This window comes from Macaca nemestrina, chromosome 8 (genome assembly GCF_043159975.1).
Source record: "Macaca nemestrina isolate mMacNem1 chromosome 8, mMacNem.hap1, whole genome shotgun sequence".
Classification (NCBI taxonomy): domain Eukaryota; kingdom Metazoa; phylum Chordata; class Mammalia; order Primates; family Cercopithecidae; genus Macaca; species Macaca nemestrina.
Genome location: NC_092132.1, coordinates 4,722,673 through 4,737,938, shown reverse-complemented (window position 1 = coordinate 4,737,938; position 15,266 = coordinate 4,722,673). Strand labels below are relative to the sequence as shown.

The 15,266-nt window shown below is 50.3% G+C and overlaps 1 protein-coding gene across 2 annotated transcripts in view; it reads right to left on the bottom strand.

Moving 5' to 3' along the window:
- Positions 1–15,266, bottom strand: part of LOC105488387 (argonaute RISC catalytic component 2) — a 119,274-nt gene that overhangs the window by 81,936 nt on the left and 22,072 nt on the right. Inside the window, exon 1 of one of the 2 annotated variants that reach the window (XM_011752382.3) lies at positions 6,445–13,396. The exons of the other annotated variant lie outside the window; for it this stretch is intronic. The gene's annotated coding sequence lies outside the window, so the exon portion shown is untranslated. Of the gene's footprint in view, positions 1–6,444; positions 13,397–15,266 lie in introns of those variants that run through there. 2 annotated transcript variants of the gene reach the window in all.

Here is a 15,266-nt window from a genome sequence, read left to right as displayed (position 1 = left end):
GCGTGCCGAGCCTGTCTGAGCCCCACCAGGAGGAAGCGCGTGCTGGCTGCTCTCCGCCTGCTCTGGCACTCTGGCCTGCTGCTCCTCTGCCTGCCACCCCCCAGCCCTATTTCCTCCTCTGAAAACTGGAGCTACACCTGCCCCAACGGGGCAGAATTAACTTAGATGGCACAAGACAACTGTGCACAAGACAACTCTTCTCCAAAACTTTCAGGGCCCAAACCCGGCCACCTCCTTGCAGGACCCATGGCAACGGTGGGCTCACACCACCAGCCTCCCCATGCGTTTTCCTGCCTCTGCTTTTGCTCAATCTGCTCAACGACAGAAACACGACAACAGAGGCCACTTTCCTCAAACCCAGCTCTCCCTCCTTGAGGCTCCCATCCTGCTGCTCACGCCGAGGCCACGCTACCCTGCAGTCCGCAGCTCACAGGCAGAGGTGCAGGTCTTCCCATCAGACCCGGAGCCCAGTGAGGACAGGGTCGGCCTCCTCATCTTGCCACCTCACAGTGCCCAGCAGTGTTAAAATCCAGCAGGATGCGCCCGCTCGGGAAGCAGTCCCCAGAGCGAAACTGTCCCCACATCTGAAGTTTCTGCCATCCCACCTACAGGCCAGCATCGAAGGGATGTGCACTGAGCGTCCACGACGTGGTGACGCCGCTGTGGTTTCTTAACCAGAACACAAAATTCCGTGACCAGGATTATCACCCGCTCGTTTCATACATGAGACGGGGGAAGCCAAATTAACCACCGGGGCCACAGCAGAAACACGCGTGCTGGAATCTGAAACAAAGTCTGTTGGATTCCAAGGGCTCAACATCTTTTGGGATGATGAAGACGAAGCCTGCCCAAGAGCAACCAGAGTTGAAAGAAGAAAAGCAGGAGGGCCTGTGAATGCCCCCAACCCCCCAAAACCTGCAGCTCCGGGTCCGACACTCCCAGGTCTGGGTTTTGAATTTACACTACCTAAAGGGTCCAGGCCACCACCTAAGCGAGAAATTTAACACACTCGTCCGGGGTGCTCAAAGCCATCTCTCTAAATGAGGTACCTGGTGTGCAGACATCCCTTCTATGGTTTACATCTTGTCACCTGTCTGGAAATCAAGATTCTTTCATGATTTTTCTGTTTGTTTGTTTTTCCCCGAGACAAGATTCTCACTCTGTCTCCCAGGCTAGAGTGCAGTGGCGCAATCTCGGCTCACTGCAACCTCTGCCTTCCAGGTTCAAGCGATCCTCCTGCCTCGGCCTCCAGAGTAGCTGGGATTACAGGCACCCACCACCACACGTGGCTAGCTCTTTATTTTTCGTAGAGATGGGGTTTCACCGTGTTGGCCAAGTTGGTCTCGAACTCCTGACCTCAAGTGATCTGGTTCTCTCAGCCTCCCAAAGTGCTGGGATTACAGGCATGAGCCACCGTGCCCTGCCCACTCATGATTTAAAAGGCAAATGGACACAAAGACACATATAGACAACGTGACGGCCTCCGTGAAGACGAGACACCTTTGCAGGCGCACTGTTAGAGCCAGAAAGAATCCAGCCAGCTTGCTGAACCACAATGCATTCCTATATGTGAGCAACAATTAGAAAAGTTATTTTCTACAAAACGTCATTACAAACAACAAACGCTGTAAGGCACAAAAGTGGGACATGTAGGAAGTCTACTCGAAAGACATGTCCTTTAATTACTCTTGCGTTTAGCAAGGCCTCTGCTTCCTGGCCTTGTGTTAACTGTAGCCTCTGTTCAGACTCCTGCAGCACATGGAGGAGTCAGCGTCATGGGGTCTAAAAATCCAAAACACGGGGCCAGGCGCGGTGGCTCACGCCTGTAATCCCAGCACTTTGGGAGGCTGAGGCGGGCAGATCACCTGAGGTCAGGAGTTCGAGACCAGCCTGACCAACATGAAGAAACACCATCTCTACTAAAAATACAAAATTAGCCGGGCGTGGTGGTGGGTGCCTGTAATCCCAGCTACTTGGGAGGCTGAGGCAGGAGAACTGCTTGAACCCATGAGGCAGAGGTTGCAGTGAGCCGAGATTACGCCATTGCACTCCAGCCTGGGCAACAAGAGCAAAACTCTGTCTCAAAAAACAAAAAAAGAAATCCAAAACATGCTCTGTTTTCCCATTCGGAGGAGAGTTACATCCTTCTGGAAAGAGGCCTCCATGTCTGCTGGTGCCACGTCTGTCCTATGTTCCCTCTCTCTGCTCTGCCTCCTTCAAACCCCTGTGAGTGGGTCACCAAGACCCCGTAGGATTGACGGGAAGACAGAGGTTGCGGTGAGCCAAGATCACACCACTGCACTCCAGCCTGGGCGACAAAGTGAGACTCCGTCTCAAAAAGAAAACAAAACAAAACAAACAAACAAAAAAACTCAAATTGTGCCCAGAATCTGTCAACTTCACCTCCAGCATTTGCATGCAGGCCAAAGCCGCCATCTTCCCCCAGCTGGATCACTTCACAGCGCCCACCAAGGCCCCCTGTGTCCACACAGCAGCTAGAGACACCAGGAAGGACGACCGGGTCATCCCTCCACTCTTAAGTCCCCCAGTAGCATCTCACCTGCACCTGGAGGCAGTCAGTTTCCCACGGGTTCTGAGGCCCTCCGGCCACAAGGCACCCAACACGCTCCCCGCCCCAGGGCCTTTGCACTTCCTGTCTACTCTTTCCTCAGATCCCTGCGGTTTGCTCACCCACTCACCTCCTTCAGGTCTTTGTTCCATGTCACCTCCTTAGAGCCTGCTGACTACCTTGTTAAAAAAGGTACGTGCCCCAGCAGCTCCAGCCCCCCGCTGTGCTCACCTCGACAGTGCTTGCTGCCTGGCACACTACATCGCGGGTCCTCCCTGAACCAGGCACACCCAAAGAGAAACGTCTCTGTTTCTGCCCCTGGTCTATCCTGGAGCTTAGAACCATGCCTGGCAAGTGTGAGGCTGATGCATATGAACCACGTGGTGAATGGTCTCCAGGTAGGTTCTAGTTCTCCCTTCGCTCCCCAACCATGGCACGGTCTGGGGCTGTCTGCCCCAGCCTGGTTGCTTCTTTTTCTGGAGCAACAGAGCATGTGGCTGCCAGCTAGAGTCGTCTCTTGGTGTTTGCCTAGAACCTGAACACATCCTCCCATCTACCTTATATCAGCTCTAGATTACTTACAATACCTAAAACGAACACTATATAGTTATTATACTGTACTTTCAAATTTTATAATATTTTTTATTGCTTTTTTCCCCCAAATATTTCCTACCCCTAGGTAAGGCACCCTGCTTTGGCAGGTTTACGTGATAGGCAGGTCAGCGGCGGGCCAGCACACAGAAACCACACAGCCTCCTCCTCCACGGTCTCTCCCCTTTGGGATGAAGATGCCCTGCAGCCTGAATCCCTGAATAGCTGCATGGAGCAGAGCAGCTAAGCCCACACAGCCCTGGAAATTTACATGAAGGGAAAATAAGCTTCTTCAGGGCTTGGATTCCTGCAAGAGCCACTGAGTTTGCATTCATTTGTTTTAAGAACTTCATCCACCGCAACGATCATATCCCTCCCTCCCTAGTCACTAGGTTTCCCACATGAACACATGAGGGTCCTTTTTTTTTTTTGAGACGGAGTCTTGCTCTGTCGCCCAGGCTGGAGTGCCACGGTGCAATCTCGGCTCACTGCCAGCTCTGCCTCCTGGGTTCACGCCATTCTCCTGCCTCAGCCTCCCAAGTAGCTGGGACTACAGGCGCCGCCACCACGCCTGGCTAATTTTTTGTATTTTTAGTAGAGACGGGGTTTCACCATGTTAGCCAGGATGTTCTCGATCTCCTGACCTTGTGATCCAGCCGCCTTGGCCTCCCAAAGTGCTGAGATTACAGGCGTGAGCCACCGCGCCCGGCCGAGGGTCCGTATTACAGAGTGGAATAGATGTTAAAAATAAATATCATGAAGGGAAAGTTTAGCCTCTATTGATGTTATCTCTTCTGTGACATTTTCTTATTACACATCAAAATATCCCCAGCCTACACAGCTATAAGGTCATGTTGGCAACACTGTCATTATAAAGGGAAAAAACTGTCCTCTCCCCTGTGATATATTTGGAAATCCAGCATTTCGACTCAGCATTTCCTTAGGTAGAAGAATACTCCCACATTTATCTTAAATTACAATCACCGTACATTGTGAAAAGAAAAACTGTTCCAATGTTAACAAAACAGGGCACACGTGGAACAGTAAACTGTACATCATGGTGGTGTTAGAAAACAGTCAGAACAGACTCCGTGAAATAAGCTTTAGCTTTAAGTAAAATCTCCCTGTAAGCTTCAGCAGGCTTCTGCAGCCCATCCTCGTGGCTCAGGCTAATTCAATTGCATGGAGATTCAACTTTAATTCCCCGCACTTGGAATGAATACAGCTCCCTGAGGGATACTTAAAAGCAAATTTAACAAATGACAGAAATCAGAAAATTTCCCCAATTTGTCCAACCAGCTATTTGAAATGTCAATTCTAAACACTGGCATCCCGGAGAGCTACCATTTTTTTCCTAGTCAGAATAATTAATTAGGAGTAAATTGCTGAAAATCAAGCAGACAAAATATCCAGGAGTGTTTGCTTCTTTGATCAATTCCTTCCTGAAGAGAGACGAGCTCACAATTTAAAACAAATCGAAATGGTGTTCTACTTCCTCAGAGGACTGAAGAAAAGTTAACGATGACCCCTGCACGCATGTTGGATCGCAGGCCATGCCACGTGCAGTGTTCTGGCCACATCTTTTAAATGATAATTATGGATTTCCTTCTATTATTTGCTATCCGAAAGGCAGGCCTGCTGCTGGCCCCAACTTCAGAGACCAGCCCAGAATTGGTGGGGGCCTCAGACAGTGCGGGTTGACTCAGGCCCCCACGGCGGCGTGGCGGAGATTACAGATGGGGTCTAATCTGGCCCCGTGGACCTGGCTCAGCAGACGGCGGAACCCCAGATCTCATTGGGAATTCTGTCAGCCAAAACACACACCTCAAAGCAGAGGGTGCGGTGCCTTCAAGCTCCACACTGGGCTACGTTGGCAGAGCTGGGATGACAAATGTGCATGAGAGGAGGGATCCAGGGCCCGGTTTTTCTTCTTGTTAAAATTCAGATAAATTTACCACCTTAGCCATCTTCCAGTGTACACTGAGGTGGCCTTTAGCATATCCACGCTGTTGTGTAACCAATGCAACCACCCAATTCCTGGGCACCTTTGTCACCCCCAAAAGAAGCCACGTGCCCATTAAGCCGTCACACCTCGTTCCCTCCAAAGCCCAGCCCCTGGCACACGCACCTGCATTCTCTCTCAATGGCTCTTCCTAGTCTGGACATTTCTAGAGGTGGAGTCGTGCATGTGGCCCTCTGTGCCTGGCCTCCCTCACGCGCCATGTTGTCCCTGAGGCTCATCCGCGCTGCAGCTGTGTCTGCGCTCCAGTGGGGCCGGATTTAACAGACTCCCTCAAGAGGGGCTCACTCCAGCCCCATACTGCTGTGGCCCCTTCCATAGACTCAAGCTCAGCCATGTGCCTTGCCTGGCAAATGGCACAGGCATGACTGTTCCGCATCCCTCAGGGCTTGCAAAGGTGTCAGCTGCTTCTGCTGTGCCCTCTGCTGGGATTCCTTTCTCCCGGGGATGGGCTGCCCCTCCCTCAGGATGAAGGAGCTTCGTGGAGTGGGCCCATCATCCAGGCCCATGCAAGACCCCATCCAAGGTGACCGAGAGGTTAAGTTGGCCTCTGACCAGACGTCCCTCTGGGTCATGCAGTCCCAGCAGCCCCGGAGGCTCAGACACGGTAGGAAATGCTGCTGTAGGCCACAAGCCCTTGAGGTGCACCAGGGAAACAACGCACTGGAGCAGATACATTCTCAAGCTCATCAGAATGAGTGAAACGTGCTGTGCACTGTCTGAAAGTTAGAAGCACCATGCTGGTCTCTGCTCAGTGGCACCTTCCATCCAGCTGGGAGTTCATGTTCAAGAACTTGAAAATTACGTAAGCAAAAACGCTTAGCGATGTTGAAATTAACGCTAATTATGTGTACAAATACCCATTCAAACAAAGAGACAATAAAAAGGCTTAGAAAATATATCAGCAAATGAAGGAGTGACCAGGCTGTCTTCAGCCTGGGCTGAAGACAGACGGGGTGCAGGGCTCTGGGGTAGGGAGGATGCATGGGGGTACCACGCCAGGCGTGTCTGAGGCTGTGCAAGTCACCGCATGCTGTCTTCTGGGGGAGGATCTGCAGCTTTCGCAGGGGTGCCCAGCGGTAGGTCAGAAGCCACGCCGGGACCCAGCTGATGAAGACCCATCCCCCTGCTGGTCCAGGGGTAGCTCTAGTTCCCAGCCACCGCTCTTGACTATAAACTTGGACAAGAAAAGGAATGATGACAAGTGGCTGATGGAGCTAAATTAAAGGTACTCTCTGCAGGAAGGGAGGAGAAAGCTACAAACCTGCTCAAAGGCTTCCGAACTGGCACGGGGGCCAAGTGAGAATGGGGGCGGTAACAGCTGCTGGGCAGGAAAACTGCCGGGTGGGATGAGGCTTAGCAAATGGACAAGTCAGTTAGTACCTGCAAAATGAAGCACGGTGTCAAAAACCGCTTTATTTTCCGCACTCTGCTCAATATTCCATGCCTTCGAGGCTCCAAATATACTCAACATGACCAATGTTATAAACAAATTATGCAGACTAAGTTGCTTTCTCATAATTATGAATCAATCATGCTCACAGTAAAATATTTGCAACTCAAAAAGGTTTACTATAAATAAAGTAAGATTTTTTTCCATAATTAAATATGCCAAGAAATACCACTGAGGTATATCCTCCCAGGGCATCGATGACATTTTAATTTGTCTGAAGAAACCAAGTAGATTCTGATCCCTAAGGAGGGGACCCAGGGAGATGCCTCTACCCATTTCCAGCACAGGAAGACGTTGCAGCAGGAGCGTGGAGCCCCCACCTACCGCGAGAGCAGGCGAGGAGCACACAGTTCACTTAACACTGTTGACAGTTCTTGGAAACGGCAAGTTTAAGTGACATGATGTTTAACAAATATTTTTTTCCTAATCAACATTAAAACAAAACATTATTCAAGAACCTGATGTACTTTGTTTTGCTTAAAAATGCAGTTTCCAAGAACCTCTCCACAACATTGAGGACTCACTAAACATTCTCCAAAAGTTCATGCTTTCAGCACAATGTGAAAAAAAACCAGCCAAACTAAGCCTATACATTCTGACAAAGTTACATACAAAGTTATCATCCTGGCAAGGCTTGGAAGCATAGCAAATTAAAAATTCTATAATTGGCTGGGAGGGGTGGCTCACGCCTGTAATCTCAGTACTTCGGGAGGCCGAGGTGGGCAGATCACCTGAGGTCAGGAGTTCGAGACCAGCCTGGTCAACATGGCGAAACCCCGTCTCTACTAAAAATACAAAAATTAGCTGAGCGTGGTGGCATGCGCCTGTAGTCCCAGCTCCTCGGGAGGCTGAAGCAGAAGAATTGCTTGAACCTGGGAGACGGAGGTTGCGGTGAGCCAAGACTGCACCACTGTACTCCAGCCTGGGTGACAGAGGAAGACTTGTCTCAAAAAAATAAAAATAATAATAAATTCTATAATTTAAGGCTGGGCAAGGTGGCTCATGCCTGTAATCCCAGCACTTTGGGAGGCCGAGGCGGGTGAATCGCCTGAGGTCGGGAATTGGAGACCAGCTTGACCAACATGGAGAAACCCCGTGTCTACTAAAAATACAAAATTAGCTGGGCATGGTGGCACATGCCTGTAACCCCAGCTACTCAGGAGGCTGAGGCAGGAGAATCGCTTGAAGTCAGGAGGCGGAGGTTGTAGTGAGCCAAGATCATGTCATTGCACTCCAGCTTGGGCAACAAAAGTGAAACTCCGTCTGAAATTAAAAAAAAAAAAAAAAAAATTCTATAATTTAAAAATGAGCCAGATGCAACGGTATCCACATGAAGTCCCAGCTATTCAGGAGGCTGAGGCAGGAGGATTGCCTGAACCCAAGAATTCAAGGCTGTAATGTGCTATTACTGTACCTGTGAATAGCTTCTGCACTCCAGCCTGGGAAACCTAGTGAGACCCCGTCTCACCCCCATCTCTTAAAGAAAAATTATGTGTATGTGTGTATATATATACACACACATACACACACACACACACACGTATGGAAAAAACCAAATGTCCACTGACAAATGAATAGATAAACAAAGTGTATTCTATCCATACAGTGGAATATTACACATCCATGAAAAGGAATGGGGCACTGGCACCTGCTATGACATGGATGGACCTTTACAGCATTGTTAGGCGAAAGAGGCCAGACAGAAAAGGTCACACGTATGACTTCAGAACAGGCCACTTATGGAGATGCGGCGCAGAGCGGTGGTTGCCAGGGGCTGGGAGGGGGCCACAGGAAGCAGCTGCTCATGGAGCACAGGGCTTCTGCTCCAGGTGACGGAAACGTCCGGACCTCGATGGAGTGATGCACGCCCAACATCATGACAGACTTAACGCAGCTGAGTTAGGTACTTTAAACCGGTTCGTTTTGTTCCACATACTTTACAAACATATGGAATATCTAATCAATAATCAATGAATCTGCTCAGCACGTAGCTCCTTTATACTCCCCCTGGAGGAACTGATACCTTCCCCTGTGGTCTTTGGTGAAGGACACATAGAATGAATGAATTGTCAGCAACAACAGATTATTTAGACCTTTAACCACCCCTCCTAAACACACAGTGGTGATCTGGGCTTGTGAGCTCTGTCTGGAGAAAGCAAAGCTGTTGTTTTTCAGACATTAGCATTAGACAGAGATAACCTGTGAGAGGTGGATGTTACACTTGGCACTTCTTACGCTGCCATTGATTACCATTCTGCCCTCTTTCCCCTCCAGCACGCTCCGGTCTCCTGTCACATCCCCAGGGCAGGCAGCAAATCTGCAGAGCTCTGGCAGCACAGTGGCTACTTTCCCTGGTCTCCTTCTCTGTGCAAATCACCACAGTCCCAAGGACATCAGCCATGTCACCCTCTACTGTTTTCTCCACAGTCGTCCGTGGAGACCCCAACAGACAGGTCTGCAGCTCCTGTGCTTTGCCAGCTCTCTGTCCCCTCCCAGTGCTATTCAGGGCCCTGAGCTGCCCGCAGCTGGCAGGCAGGCATTAAGCAAGCAGGAGACTGGAGCGGGGAGCTGAGCAGACACCACGGACGGAGCAGGTCCAGGCTGAGGGAAGGTCATGGCTGGCGGCACCATGTGCCACCTGGGACTGCATCCAGTGCCACCCAGGCAGGCACCAGCCAGGACGATCAACAGGGAAGTGCCATTCCCCAGCCTCTGCTGCGCAGGCCAAACACCTGCAGTTTGGGGCCACTGATCCGACACCCCTAAAACGCCCTGAGTCAGACGAAGGCAGTGAGGAGTGTCCCTGCCAGATCTAATATTTTTCAGCTGCTCCAGGGCAGCAAGGGTCACAGAACAGCATCCTGGCAATGTCTGGATACCTGAGTCAGCCCCGTGGGGTGATGGGGCACCCCTCGCAAGAATCTGCAACTGTGTAGGGGGCCCATGGTGAGGTCCTGCTCCTCCCAAATACACCACAGGCCGTCCCCACCCACCACCTCGGTTCCACCACCGGGTCACTGCCTCACCAGGCCTAACACCCACAGGACCCCGAAAAATGTCTGCAGATCCAGCAAGCATCTCTTGGAGGCTCCGCTGTGCCAGGGGCCTGGCGGGGAACAGGATGCTGCCTCAGGGACCTCCCAGTCCTTCCCTGCGGGCCACAGGCTTGTGTACATCACCAGAATGGAAAGGAAAAGCCAGCGTGAGCCAAGTGCTAAGCGGCTGCAGAGAGGACTGCGGGATCCTCAGCTATTTGGCAAAGTTCCATAAGAAACCTGTTTTGAGCCAATCTTGGAAAGAAGGAATTTCCATGAGCAGAAACGGGGAACCCAGGATGGGCACCGCACCCGGCAGTGCGGTGGGTGGGCAGTGGGGCCTGCCGGGTGGGCTGGGGAGATCACACGGGCTCCAGCCCACACTTGGGGGTCAGTCTGTATTGTCTAAACAGCTGGCAACCTTGAGACTCTGCAAGTAGGAGTGTGGCCACAGCAGGTCGGCACGGCGGCCCACCCATCACCCGGCCCGCTGCTGCCGCACCAGCCTGGCCATCAATTCTCCCTCTGCTACAGCTGCGGCCTCACTCCCTCAGGAATCTGCCATCTCAGTGAGGCCTCCCTAACCACCCTACCTGAACACACCTTGCCCTTCATCCTGAGTCTGTCTGCCCATCCCCCTCCACCCCAGATCATAGCTCTCCGACAGCAGGAATGCTCTGTTTTGGTTGCTCCTTTCTCTTCAGCATCTAGAAGAGGGCCCAGCACAGAGCAGGTGCTCAAGACATCAGTTGTACAAACAAATGACTGCCCAGAAAAAGACAAAAAACAGACTACAACGGCAGGCACGGGGGCCCACATCTGTAATCCCAGCACGGAAAAAGACAGACTACAACTGCCAGACACACGGGCTCACACCTATAATTCCCAGCATGGTGGGAGGCCAAGGCAGGAGGATTGTTTGAGCCCAGGAATTAAAAAACAGCCCGGGAAACAGGAAATACAGCAAGACCTTGACTCTACAAAAAAAAAAAAAAGCCAGGTATGGTGGTGCATACCCGTAATCCCAGCTACCTGAGAGGCTGAGACACAAAGACTGCTTGAGTCAGGGATGTTGAGGCTGCAGTGGGCTATGATCAGCCACTGCACTCTAGCCTGGGTGACAGAGGGATATCCTGTCTCAAGAAACAAAAACAAAAACCCCCAAAACCAAAAACCAAGACAGACAGCAAAGACAAGAGATCAGGAAAGGGTGGAACATGATCTTGGCTCACTGCAACCTCTGCCTCCCGGGCTCAAGTGCTTCTCCTGCCTCAGCCTCCCGAGTAGCTGGGATTATAGGCACCCACCACCATGCCCAGCTAACTGTTTGTATTTTGTATTTTCAGTAGACATGGGGTTTCACCATGTTGACCAAGCTGGTATTGAACTCCTGACCTCAGGTTTCCACCCACCTCAGCTTCCCAAAGTGCTGGGATTACAGGTGTGAGCCACCATGCCTGGCCAGAGGCTTTCTTAATAAGGGAATAACTTAAAAACTTCTCCACAAAAAGCACAAAGAGAATTCCAACTCTCTGAAGACACTGCTCCTGAAAGCGGCCTATTTTCACCATGAGCAGGGAGCCCGGCTCCCATACCTGCAGCCCAAAAGAGAACACACGCCCAGCCCAGGCTGGCTCCTGAAGGCAACAGGCCCCTGGGCCCCACTGCCTCTGCACCAGAGGGGTTAGGAGCCCTTGTCCTGCCCATGGCCAACCCCCCATCTGCTCAAAGCAACGGTCCATCCAAAGACTTTGAAAAAAACACACAGTCCCCCAAATCCCTCACAGACTCAGCCAGGCAGCCACTCCATGCACATGAGATTTTAGATTCCAAATCAGATGGTCTTCTTGGGTGGTTTTATTCAAACATGTTTGTAAATCATGATACAATTTAATTAAAGTGGAACATCTCTCCAAAACACTCCGGGATTAAGCAGGCACGCGCGTGAGTGCGATCATTCGAGAGTTAAACAGAAGAGGACCTAGGAGTCTTCTGACTTCGCGGCTCTCTAAGTGTGGTCTGGGGAGCTTCAGGGGGGTCCCCAGGGCCAGAGCTGCTTGTTTTCCCGGTGCTGACATTTGCTCCGGGGGCTCGGGTGAAACAGCCGGTGCATCTGCACAGCGCCAGGCGGCAGTGCCCGGCGGTGCCCTCAGACACTGGACTCACCACCACAGCACGTGCACAGTACAGGGACAGAACCGGCCTACCTCAGAACGTCCCGGAGAAAGCAGCAAAAAGAATCAAGTTTATTCCACAATGACTCTTAAGCCTTTTCTTTTTTTTTTTGATATGGAGACTCGCTCTGTTGCCCAGGCTAGAGTACAGCGGCATGATCTCAATTCACTGCAACCTCTGCCTCCCTTAGCCTCCCAAGTAGCTAGGATTACAGGCACCCATCACTACACCAGGCTAATTTTGTATTTTTAGTAGAGATGGGGTTTCACCGTGTTGGCCAGGCTGGTCTCAAACTCCTGACCTCAGGTGATCTGCCCGCCTCAGCTTCCCAAAGTGCTGGGATTACAGGCGTGAGCCACTGTGCCTGGCCATGCCCAGCCTCTTAAGCCTTCTGAATGTTCTTTGTGAGGAACTGGCAGGTGCACGTACCCACATACCCCTAAGTGTGAGGCTACCCTGAGGACAGGCACTTGAGTGTGGCCTTTCGAGCTGTGGCCTGGAGTAGGGTGCTGGGCAGATGTCTTCTCCAAGGAGACAGAGTGACCTGCACTTCAAAGAAAATGGCTGACGGTGTTTGTTGCAATCATAAAATTCAAGCTTTAACATAAAAACTAGAATTGTGGAAAACTTATATTCGCCACCATGAGCTTCATGCTTCCAAATACCTAAAAGACCTCTCGTGAGTTCGGCCGGGTGCGGTGACTCACGCCTGTAATCCTAGCACTTTGGGAGGCTTAGGCGGGCGGATCACGAGGTCAGGAGATCAAAACCATCCTGACTAACACGGTGAAATCCCGTCTCTACTAAAAATACAAAAAATTAGCCGGGCGTGGTGATGGGCGCCTATAGTCCCAGATAATCGGGAGGCTGAGGCAGGAGAATCGCTTGAACCCGAGAGGCAGAGGTTACACTGAGCCGAGATCATGCCACTCAGCCTGGGATCAAGATCAAAGTCAGCCGAGATCAAGCCTGGGCAACAGAGCAAGACTCCGTCTCAAAAAAAAAAAAAAAAAAAAAAAAAAAAATTCTGGTGAGTTCAACAGTATTCGTGAATGGGATGTTTTGATGATCTGTGCTGCTAAATGTGTCACTACTGCAAGGCCCGTGTAACTCCGTGAGCCAGTGTGTTCCAGACGCCTAGTGCATGATGGACTAACCACATGGAAGGCAGGATCCATTTGGGCTGCAATTCTACACTGCGGCTGACTTTCAAGAAACAACTGCTTTTTCTGGCTGGGCGTGGTGGCTCACGCCTGTAATCTTACCACTTTGGGAGGCTGAGGTGGGTGGATCAAGTTTGAGACCAGCTTGGCCAACGTGGTGAAACCTCATCTCTGCTAAAAATATAAAATTAGCCGGGTGAGGGGGCTGTAATCCCAGCTACTTGGGAGGCTGAGGCAGGAGAATCGCTTTTGAACCCAGGAGGCAGAGGTTGCAGTGAGCCAAGATTGCGCCACTACACTCCAGCCTGGGCAACAAAGGCCAAAAAACTCGGTCTCAAAAAAAAAAAAAAAAAGAAACTACTGCTTTTCGAGTTTTGGTGTAGTAGCAATAAATATCCGTAATTATCTGAAAAGGCTTTGAAAATAACCCTCCCTTCCAGTTACAAAGCTGTATGAGGTCATATATATATATATATATATATATATATATATATATATATATATATATTTTTTTTTTTTTTTTGAGACAGAGTCTTGCATTGTTGCCCAGGCTGGAGTGCAGTGGCGCGATCCTGACTCACTGCAACCTCCACCTCCTGGGTTCAAGTGATTCAACTGTCTCAGCCTCTCGAGTAGCTGGAACTACAGGTGTGCGCCACCACACCCAGCTAATTTTTGTATTTTTAATAGAGACAGGATTTCACAATGTTGGCCAGGATGGTCTCGATCTTTTGACCTTGTGATCGCCTGCCTCTGCCTCCCAAAGTGCTGGGATTACAGGCATGAGCCACCGGAGCCCAGCCAGATTTTTTTTTTTTCCTTATACTTAAACCAAAACAACATATCCCTGGCCGGGCGTGGTGGCTCACGCCTGTAATCCCAGCACTTTGAGAGGCTGAGGCGGGCGGATCACAAGGTCAGCAGATCGAGACCATCCTGGCTAACACGGTGAAATCCCGTCTCTACTAAAAATACATAAAAATTAGCCAGGCGTGGTGGCGCACACCTGTAGTCTCAGCTACTCGGGAGGCTGAGACAGGAGAATGGTGTGAACCCGTGAGGCGGAGCTTGCAGTGAGCCAAGATTGCACCACTGCACTGCAGCCTGGGCCACAGAGCAAGACTCCGTCTCAAAAACCAAAACCAAAACCAAAAAACAAAAAAACCTCAACATACCCCTGTCAACGGAATCCAGAAGCCAGCTGATGCTTTCTATTAAGGCAGACCTGAAGGAGATTTAGGAAAAATGTAAAACTATGCCCCTCTTATTATATTTTGTTGTTTTAGAAGAAATTATCTTTCATAAAAACAATTATATGAATACATATTTAATATAATAAAATGACATTTATTGTATCAAATGTTTTTTAAACTCCTGTTTTAATTTGTAATACGATAGATATAACCCACATAAACAAATGATCTTTGGGGTTCTCAGTAACTTAAGAATGTAAGGAGGCCCTGACCGAAAACGGCTGAAGAGCTGCCGTCTGAACATCCCTTTCTGGGAGTGGATTGTCATCTAGAGTATTTTCTTAAAAACACAGCAGCCCTGCCTGAGGTTTCCTCAGGAATAACGGTAATACTGACAGAATCAATGACAAATGGAACTCTATCCACAAGACCACTGCAGAAATTTGGGTCTGGTTTCTATCAGACTATAAATACAGCTGGCCAGGCATGGTGGCTCATACCTGTAATCCCAGCACTTAGGGAAGCCGAGGCAGGAGGATCGCTTGAGTCCTGGGGCTTGAGACTAGCCTGGGCAACATGGAGAGACCTCGTCTCCACAACAAAAATGTTTAAAGTAACCAGATGTAGTGGTGCATGCCTGTGGTACCAGCTACTCGGGAGGCTCAAATGAGAGGATCACTTGGGCCCAGGAGGTTGAAACTGCTGTGAACCATGATCATTCCCACTGCACTCTGGCCTGAGCAACAGAGCAAAATTCTGTCTCAAAAAAAAAAAAAGCCAGACGCGGTGGCTCACGCCTATAATCCCAGCACTATGGGAGGCTGAGGTGGGCGGATCATCTGAGGTCAGGAGTTCAAGACCAGCCTGGCCAACATGGTAAAATCCTGTCTCTACTAAAAATACAAAATCTTAGCCAGGCGTGGTAGTGCACGCCTTTAATCCCAGCTACTCGGAAGGCTGTGGCAGAAGAATCACTTGAACCTGGGAGGCAGAGGTTGCAGTGAGCCGAGATTGCGCCACCACACTCCAGCCTGGGCAACAAGAGCAAAATCCCATCTCAAAAAAAA